This window comes from Papaver somniferum, chromosome 2 (genome assembly GCF_003573695.1).
Source record: "Papaver somniferum cultivar HN1 chromosome 2, ASM357369v1, whole genome shotgun sequence".
Taxonomy (NCBI): Eukaryota; Viridiplantae; Streptophyta; class Magnoliopsida; order Ranunculales; family Papaveraceae; genus Papaver; species Papaver somniferum.
The window spans coordinates 21,758,349-21,768,203 of NC_039359.1; the positions used below are offsets into that span (position 1 = coordinate 21,758,349).

General features: G+C 36.4%; 1 long non-coding RNA gene across 1 annotated transcript; it reads right to left on the bottom strand.

The window, feature by feature from the left end:
* Positions 1-4,909: 4,909 nt before the first annotated feature.
* On the bottom strand, positions 4,910-9,140 carry LOC113347122. The gene is made up of 8 exons (XR_003358747.1): positions 8,758-9,140; positions 8,530-8,563; positions 8,326-8,388; positions 7,471-7,609; positions 7,200-7,331; positions 6,853-6,916; positions 6,089-6,750; positions 4,910-5,093 (listed from the first exon to the last, which is right to left on the bottom strand). It is a non-coding gene; the product is annotated as an uncharacterized LOC113347122 (long non-coding RNA).
* Between the last annotated feature and the right edge of the window lie 715 nt (positions 9,141-9,855).

Genomic DNA, 9,855 nt, shown 5'->3' on the forward strand with positions numbered 1-9,855 from the left:
AGTTAGCATCGCAGCCAAGACATTTCCACGAGTCGTTCGGTGGCAGGTTTGTACGGATGAGATCTGCATCTCAGGAGGAAGGGTAGACGTAGATTGTTGCGACCCTTCGTTTGGCAACCAGCGGCATGGTTGCAGCGCTTGCATGCTTTTGGCACAGCCAAATTAGGTTTTTGGCGTTGTGGCCAAGAGATTGCCATAAATCGTTTGGTGGCAAGTTTGTATGGCTGAGATTCGTATCTCAGGAGGAAGGGTGGCCGTTAATTGTTGCAACCCTTCGTTTTCAGCCAGTGGCATGGTTTAGGCGCAGCCGATCTAGGATTTTAGCGTTGTTTAGGCGTGGCCAAAACTAGTGTTTTTTATTTTTCGTGGTGTACATTTTCGTTTCCCACCCTGCTTCGAAATCCTGGCTCCGCCCCTGAACAGAACGGCAGGCGCATCGCGCGTGCGTGTTATACTAGTATTTGTAAGTGTTTAATCTAAATAAACGTTTGAACTAAACTAAAGACAACAAAAAAGATAGCATAAACTCGACCTTCTCCTGCCTTGCTCTCCTCTCCTTCTTTACCTGATTCAATGCTTCTCTCAGACTTTCAATGTGCACTTTCTAAACCTTATTACTGATCCATGTGGTTCACGTACTTCAATTCCGGAATCGTAGTTGTTCATAGTTTCAGGATTCTCCATCCGCATAGGAGAATCTGCTCTCTCTTTCATAGAGTCCCAGTAAATATCATATTCATTCTCATATACTTCACGCCCGCAAAGTTGCACCTTTTTTTTATGAAATTGAGCTTGTCAATAGGGATTGAGTTGATTTGAACCGGATCACGCTCAAAGTCCCGAAAAACAATAGTCATATCTATTTCCACAGGTTTAGACAAGAAACCTGTTTTGAGGCATACTAAATAATGCCAAAATAAGGTCACTAAAAAAAACAACATCACCCCTTATCCACCCATTTTGATATTGGCATAACTACCCTTACATAATTAGTGTTAATGATTATGATTAGATTTGATTAGCTAGGAATTTAAGGATTGATTAAGAATTAAATTATTAATGGTGAATTAGTAGATAAATCATAACTGAGAGAGTTGGGATTTTTGAGAGGAAAAAAAAAGAAAAAGTGAAAAAAAACTTGGGTTTTGAATTTTGAGATTTTAGTGATTAGAAGTGACCAAAATGGGTGATTCAAATCAGAGGTAGACTTCTATACAAGGTTTAATTTCTTTATATAAGTTGAATCTGTCAAAAAAATGAATTTTTAAAACCCAGATCTACTGAACAGATGAACAGTTCGGATGATAACTTTTCAGCCGAACCTCCGTTTTTTGAAAATATACCTAGGTTCGGCTGACAAGTTATCAGCCGAACCTAGGTATATTCTTAAAAAAACTGAGGTTCGGTTGAAAAGTTGTCAGCCGAACTTCACTCTGAAACTGACGAATTTAGGTTCGGCTAAATCGAACAAAATTTAGCAAAGTCGCACTCCAATATCGCTCACTTCGATTAGTGTTTTCTTTGGTTGATCAATTTCTTGATTGAATTGGAGTCCAAGATGTTTAAGTTTAAAGTTTATTTTGATTTTTTATTTTAGGTTTTTGAGGATAAGGGCACTCTAGTAATTTAAATTGTTTAAGGATATATAGGTAATTACACTACCTTTAGACATCCCTTATAAACCCACCCTAAATGGTATAATGAATGAGTACGCCTCAAAAAAATGAGTATGCCTCAAAACAGGTTTCTTAGACAACTCAGTTTTAAGCCTCAGATGAACAACCTCTATCTCTTATAGTTCGACCACAATGAAAGGTTCATCTATAAGCCCAACTAGCGTAAAAAGAGTCAGGCCGAAGATGGTTGGTGCCTTGGAGGGACGATTTCCTTGAAATTCATATGCCTTAAGAACCTCAGCATCAACAAACGGTTTACAATGTAATACAGGTAGCCTCTCCAATTTTCTCGAACATTGTGGACAAAGTTCTTTAAATATTCGTTAATATTATATGATTCATTATAAGATCTCTTGTGTCCAAAAGGAGTCTGCACCAAACGAAATTGGATATCCTGTCTCTTTTCTGTCCCCACCTTGATGCCTTCATGAAAATGGAAGTGCAAGAGAGGCGACATCTTCTCGTCTCCAAATCGAAATAAATATGTCTTTACATCTGCATACAAGAAAGAAAAATAGAAATTGGGATTGGAGGTTGCATAGTGGAACCCGTTTGCATGGACTTCAATGGTGCCAACAATGGTCTCTCCACCTTGTTCTCCTATCTTTAGAAAGATTTTGAGGCCGGCAAAAGTTACAACATTGGCCTCATCCTCCCTCTGCAGTATTTTGGTATTTAATACTGTATATCTTGTCTGATCCTCACCCATCCACGCATGTCTACTTACCATTCCTCTGTCTTCTGATACTACAAGTTTTGTTTCAGCCTGATTCCCCCCCAAAAATCTGTGCTCCTTTATTCATCGCAAATTGACACCAAGTCTTGGGTGAAGAAGCATGCGCGCAACTTCTCGTGCAGAAGCGTGAATATCCTCCTGCACTTCCTCCTCACTACGGCCCGTACACCTTTCTTCGGCTATCTTTCTGACCTCATCAAAACAATCGGTTATAAATAAGCATTTACGAAATTCCATTAAAAAGTGATGTCCAGATATATCTGCGTCTGGAAACAGAAGAGGAACGTAAGACTTGGTAATAAAACCCGCAAGAACTTGGAAATAAAAGCATAAATAAATGAATCTCCTCTCTTCTCGCTCCCAACACAAGGTTAAAACTCTTTTCGATAAAAGAATACACACTGCGATTAGGGATCTGTCTATGTATATTGATCGAATTTTGAATAGTAGTAAAAAGGTTGTTGTTCACTCGGACTTTGTTGAGATTGATTTAGGCTTGAATATACAAAATACTAAAAACAAAGGAAAATATACAAAATAAGGTCACGGGATGAAGAGATACTAGGACGCAGGATTTCACTACTTTTCATATTCTTGTGGTTCAATCATTAATTCTAAACAATATAGCTCAAACAAAAGAAGTTATGACTCTAATTCTTTGCCAAAAATAGATTTCATAAGACATTAGTTGTAAGTTGTGAGAATGACACATCAAAAGTAATTAAAACCAAGCATGCGACATCAAACAAAATAACAAATAATTAGTAGAAATCATAACGCAATTAAATCTATGCAAAAATTCATATAAATAATTAATTCATTTACCACAATCATGAAAAGTTGCTTCCTCTGTTGTCCCAGTAATGGGTTCAGCTCCGCATGGTGAAAACACACTCAAAGGAATTTTTCATTGCTCAAAAAAGTGTTCACAATAATGAAATGGAAGAAAAATAATAAAACCGGCTTTGTAACACTTATATCTGTTACAAAACTAACTGTTACAGAAAACGATACATGAGAAGCGTCGTTGGTACTGTAGCACTACGACTGTCCCCTATTGTTTAATGTTCTTCGTGTTCTTCACAGGAGAACAATGGCAGCTCTCTGTAACTCCAATTTCTCCGACTCTGTAGTGTCTAAACGTCTCCCAATCTCTTCATCCCCAAATGTGCTCTCTAGCTCTCTATTTATACACACAAATACACATCACTGGAATATATTCTTTTATAACTCCAAAATCTTCTTCTTTTTAATTAAAAATATCTTCCGGAATTTTTCCTTCTCTTTATTCTATATATGTCTTTACTAAACCCATATCTTCTTTAATTCGCAGAATAAAATCCAAGATAAAATCTTCTAAGGATATCATTCTTGTTTAATACAAGATAACTTCCTTTTTCTTCAAAACTTCATGTTTGTAAGGCAAGAAGATATTCTTATCTTAAAGATAACAAGTCCTTTACCGTTGAAACCAAATTTCCCGCCAATTTTTCTTTTCAAATCAAGGAAGAAGATGGAGCCCCCTTAACCAGTAATGGGGTGCGATTAGCAGTTGGCTCCCTGGGGTGCCCCTTATCAGTTAGGTGCCCCTTATCTAAAACTGAGAGTCCGAATAACATGTGTCCTCCGGGTGCCTATACCAACTTTTCGAGCCGAATTTTCCAAAAATGTTTATTTTCCAAAAATACCTACAAACACATAAAACACCATAATAAGTAGAAAATCGAGTACCAACAATACTGAAAATTGAGGACAACTCGGTCACAAAAATGTGTCTATCAAATACCCCCAGACTTATTATTTTCTAGTCCTCGAGCAAATCTAATCTAGAAAAATAAAAATGACTACACTTAGCACGTTCAGCAAGCCGTTAAACCGCTAGGTGGCCCTAGCGGCGGAGGGTTGTCTCCAGGGGGTTTACCAGAGGTGTACCCACAAAACCTTTACTCCGGACCCTAGATATCTACGAAAAACCTTGGAAGGCACTAAAGAATCTCCTTGGTTGGCATACTCTCATTGACTACAGGCACTAGTGGAAAATAGCAGTTTCGCGACTGACGGAGCAAGTCATAGATCCGAATTATATGACTTGCTTTGGCCGTCAAAGAAAGGGTCGATGTTTGAGCGTCTTTTCAGCTATGACGTATGTCTGAGGATCGTTGAAAATCTTATATCAGCGACCGATTTTAACGGTCAATAAATTATGACCGACTTTAGTCTCATTGATATAAATCTTAGCATAAAAGAAAAATAGATTCAGAATGGTTGTCTGGCCTGACTAAATCTGACTAAATCTGAAATCAAACACAAATGAGACTCAAATGAAAACCAAATTAGAATTCAAATGAGACTCAAATGAAAACCAAATGAGAATTCAAATGAGAATCAAATGAAACTCAAATTAGAATTCAAATGAGAATCAAATGGAGCTCAAATGAAAACCAAATTCAAATCAAACTTTCACACCAATAATCATTCAATTTAACATTCATTGATTCATTGGTTTCAAATTACACAAAGGATTAAAATCTAGAGTTCTGACCAGTGTAGTCTTACAAGAAAATTAACTAAGTTCTAGGATTCGGTTACAAAACGATGAACTGAAAAACTAGTACACAGCAAAATGTAAACTCCGATGATGATGATGAAGAACTTATTCCTACTTCATAATGCGGGTGTACCTGCACAACAAAAGTTATCATCTGATTAATGTGGGGAGAGGTCACAATACTCAAGAAAATGCTTATAAAAAAAAAGATACGTAATGGGTTATACATGGAATCCTAATGTAATAACGGTAACAGGTATTGCAGGTAAGATTGCAGACCCCAAGATGAATAACCAAAAGAACTCCACAGTTTTGTTCTTCCTACTGATAAACCAGTTGTTATTAGCGCACTGATTGAGAAAAGCATGAGCAAACAAAGGAACATATTTGTTGAATCGATGGCTTTAAATGGGAAGAACCCTATTACAATCCCAACTAGAAGAGGAAACAAAGCATGAGCTACAACAAAATTCATCCATGGAAACCACTGAATCATTATAGAACTGCTACCAGAAACACAAGCAACAATCAAAGAAAAACTCAGGGAGGATAAAAAGTGCAAAGTTGTGAAGATAAGTAATTAGTCATATCACAAATTCCTCATAGGTGATCAGTTAAGCATATATTGTTAGCATGTTTGGTTTCATCTTCACAATAAATACGGCAATTGAACAAACTAATATATGAGAGAATGCAAAACAAACATGTGCCATATTAAACATTATAACCCTTCAAGAGGAAGTAAGATCTGTCAATATATTCATCGAGTTTTATGAAGACAAGCAAGCGGCAACAGCAATATAATGAGATAGAAAAATTGTAATAGCAAGTTCCTTGTACTGAACTAAGAGCAAGGTTAGGGGTCTCTTTAGGCAACTAACAACTCTTTTCAACATGATTAGTAGCTTCCCTCAGTAAACCCATGCTTTCATTCATTACCATATATAAGGATAAGATCATGTTATTGGTTATTTGACTTCTACAAATACAAGCTCATTAGTTGCAACTGTGTACATGATAACGAGACAATGAGTTTGCTTCTGCACTTTATGATGATATCCTATTTCAGGAAACATAATTGAATCCTCCCTTTGACATCATTAAGACGAAAATGAGATGGTAATATACCAAGGAGTTGGCAAGTTACTGAAGTCTGGCCAACTTGGTATACCACACTTGTGCTCTCAGAAGTACTTGCATACCATTGGAATGCTATTTCCTTTCGGTACATGAATGCCAAATAACAATCTAAAAAAATAGTGATTGATTAGTAAGACCGATTAGCAAGACCACATTATCAAGTAAGAACATGATTATTGCATTTTACAGGTAGGTGACTTGCACTTAACTCTCTTAACATCCTCTAATATGAACATGCATTTGAATAAATGGAAAGAAATCTTTAATGGTACCTAGTCCTATACAAACAACTCCATGAACTTAAAATTCCATCCAGAATAGTTAACACTGCATTATATAAGTTATCACAATCCAATTTACAGATATATACTTCCAATAATATTGCGTAGTTCACAGAAACTTTTAAACAATTTCGATCAAAGTTGGCAAAGAAAAATAATCGCAAATGTTTAATTGATGAGCTAGGGGATTAGAGTGGGGAGTTTGTCATGCAGGAAAAATAAATAAAATAAAGTGATCTTGAACTGTATCATTTCTTAGATGCCACTGAATGGTTTTGAGCCATATCATGCCTTGCGAACCGATCTTGCTTTCATAATAACTGGCACAACTACAGTAGTAGCACATAAAAAATGCCCCAAGTAACTCGTCTGCATTCATTTCAAACATTTCTTTAAGTCCTTAAACAGACTACGCGGGAAACAAGTAATCCTAAACCGACAAAGTTTAAAAGTTACGCAAAGAACACTCACCTGTTTCCGTCCAATTTAATATTGTTCGCATCAGGTACCAAACTTGCCAGAAGTCTGGTGCATCCTAAATTATATAAACAGAACAGTTAGAGCAAAAAATAAATAAATAAAACAATGTAGTTCAAATGTTCACAAGAATAATACTGTCATATTCCACAAAAATGTGGAAGACAACACGTGATATCGAACTACAGGACAATCCTTTACAAGGATAAGTTCGTTTAAGGAGCACAGACTATATTATTACTCCCACCATTCTAACTTTAGAGAAAGCTTCACGTGTATTCTCTTTTTCGTTTTCTTTTATTTATTTTAGTCCACATTAGTACATGACAAGGAGACCATACCTCCAAACAAAGACCCACGCTGTTCAAGCTCTTTATAAAGTCACGACTTATGTAGTGTTCAAGTGAGCGAATATAAAGCATATCCCTGATATGAAGTTGGTCAAGTCTACCTTTCACAAGTTGGCTCAGTCCCTAAAAAAACAATAGTTCATCTCTAACAAGTTATTGACCACGAGACAAACATTCAATTTCATTCATTTCAATATATAGAGTACAATTATTCGCATTTGACGCTAACAGAAAATTTTAAAACTGAAGTGTTCTGACGTACCTTCGACCATAGCTATTCCTCGTTGGGCATCATTTGGTCATCTTGTGTGAACAAGAGCCCAGGAAAACTGTTTGATGTTTTCATACTCAACCTCATATGGAGCATCATCTCCGGCCTTTGCAATATCTCTCTCACAATCCTGCGTATGCAGAGGGGAAGTTAGAATTTGACAAACAAACTTGGACCAGAGTCGACTTGATCAAACCACCTTGTACCAAAGAATATGTTTTCTCTATCTACTTTAAGGCACTTGTAAAAAGACAAGTTAGAAGCAGGAGAAACTTCACAAGTTCAGAGGTAGAATCAATATCCATTGTAAACTCATTGTAAGACTGAACAATACAAGTCACCCGAGACAATAAGAAAACCCTTGAACTTGATATTCACTCGTGTGTGAAACTGTTAACCACCTTTATGTAACCCATTCAACATACTTCCTACTCGACATTCATCTTAGCAAGTCTTTGTAACAACTTCCTATGAAAGATCACCTTAATTAAGCTTACTATTTCAAGCATAGCTTCCAAGTTTTAGACTTGCTTGTAAAAATCCTTTGCAATAAGAGAAATTAGCAAAGTATTAGCAAGAATTGTCATAGAAACTCCCACTAAAAGTACCCCAATAATTCGAAACAGTAGGGTAATATAGTGTTATCTCCTAAAATTGATTTATCAATCCATGATTACTAGTCTGAACCTGATCAAATTTGACAGTTCCTACGAACAAATACAACATGGGCATCTTAATTTCGCAAGAAAACATTAATTTTGCAGAATTTTCCACTTTCATTCCAGATAAATCATAACTTTTAGCTAACTAATTACAAAACTCAGAATCAGAATGAATGAAAATCACCTGTCTGAAGATGGCATCAGAACTGAGAGGGCTTTCTTTCTTATATGAGCTGGATATGATGCCCTGTACATACACAAACAATCAAATTAAACACAATCTAATCAACTAACAACTACAATCAATACAAACTAATAAGTTTCAAGCTTTATGATTATCTATTGTAAAATCAATAAAACCCTAGATTTAAATGAAAAGGGCGTTCACCTTTTCAGAGACAACTTCAACATCAAACCCAAATCTGCAAACAACAAAATCCCCAATTATTCGTGATGTTAAATGAAAACTAGGGTTAAAATTTTCACAAAAGATTTAATAAGAAGTGATACTCAGCATCACCGATAATTTTACAATGATTTATTTTACTCTTCACTAATGGTTTATGTTACAATGGATTGATACTGGTGACAGAAACTGAAAAAATTAGGTTTGTACCTTTTGATTTTCGAGAGAGAAAGTTAGGGATTTCCGACCGCGATAATAAAAATCCGAAATAGGGTTTTCTGATTGTGAAGGAAAGGGGATCTGGGTCTCTTGTGAAGGAATTTTTTTCAAGAAGAAGAAGATGTAGACTGTAGCAGCAGGAACACCAACTTTTTTTAAAGAGACAGATAGAGCAGATATATAAATAGAAGAGGGTTGTTTGATTTATCAATAATCAATCTCTGATAGAGATCATCCGATCTATAGGTTCATGAGAAGATCGATTAGGATTTAGGAGAGATGAAGAAGGTTCACGAGAAAGAAAATAGTTTTTCTTTCTGGTGGTTCCGGGAGAGGAGTAATAATAGAGAGATGGGAAGATAAGGATAACGGGAGAATGGATGCCTAGAAAATTGAACCATAGATAAAACTAGGACCATCGGTCATATAGTGGGTTGCTATAGTCAAGGATAAAATGGGAATTAATAATTTTATCCAACGACCAACTTTAACGCTCTGCGTATTTTTTCCAAATCTAGGACGGTCTTGCCCGGTTCACGGTCAACTGACCGCCAATGAGGGTCGGGGATGTGGGTCAATAAAACCTCATTCTCCACTAGTGGGGGGGAAGTATCCTGATGCGAAATTCTAATTGTTGTACACGAGTTTGCATTCAGCATACTATAATTCATATATAAGTGACAGAGCTCTACTCAGTTAGTTTCTAGACATCATAACCGGAGTCAACCAATCACATGGAAAGATTAAGAAGATGGATAAAGAGAAAAATAGATGATTTAAAGTGAACGGTGTTTCCCATATCTGTCTGAAGGATTCTGCCAAGATGAACTATCCTAATGGACTGAGATACTGGTCTCACTAATATCAACACAACTGGCAAATACAAGGGAACCAGTGGTCGATAAACCTAACTCTAGGTCAACACAACTGGCATATACAAGGGCACCAGTGGTCGACTTTATTGAATTTATTCCGGTTGGTATGATGGTCTGGTCTCAATTTTTTGTTTTTGTGGTATCTCAATCACTCTATTTCACCCTAGCAATGGCAACAACTAGAATCGTGTGCCCCACCAAATCAATTAAAAAA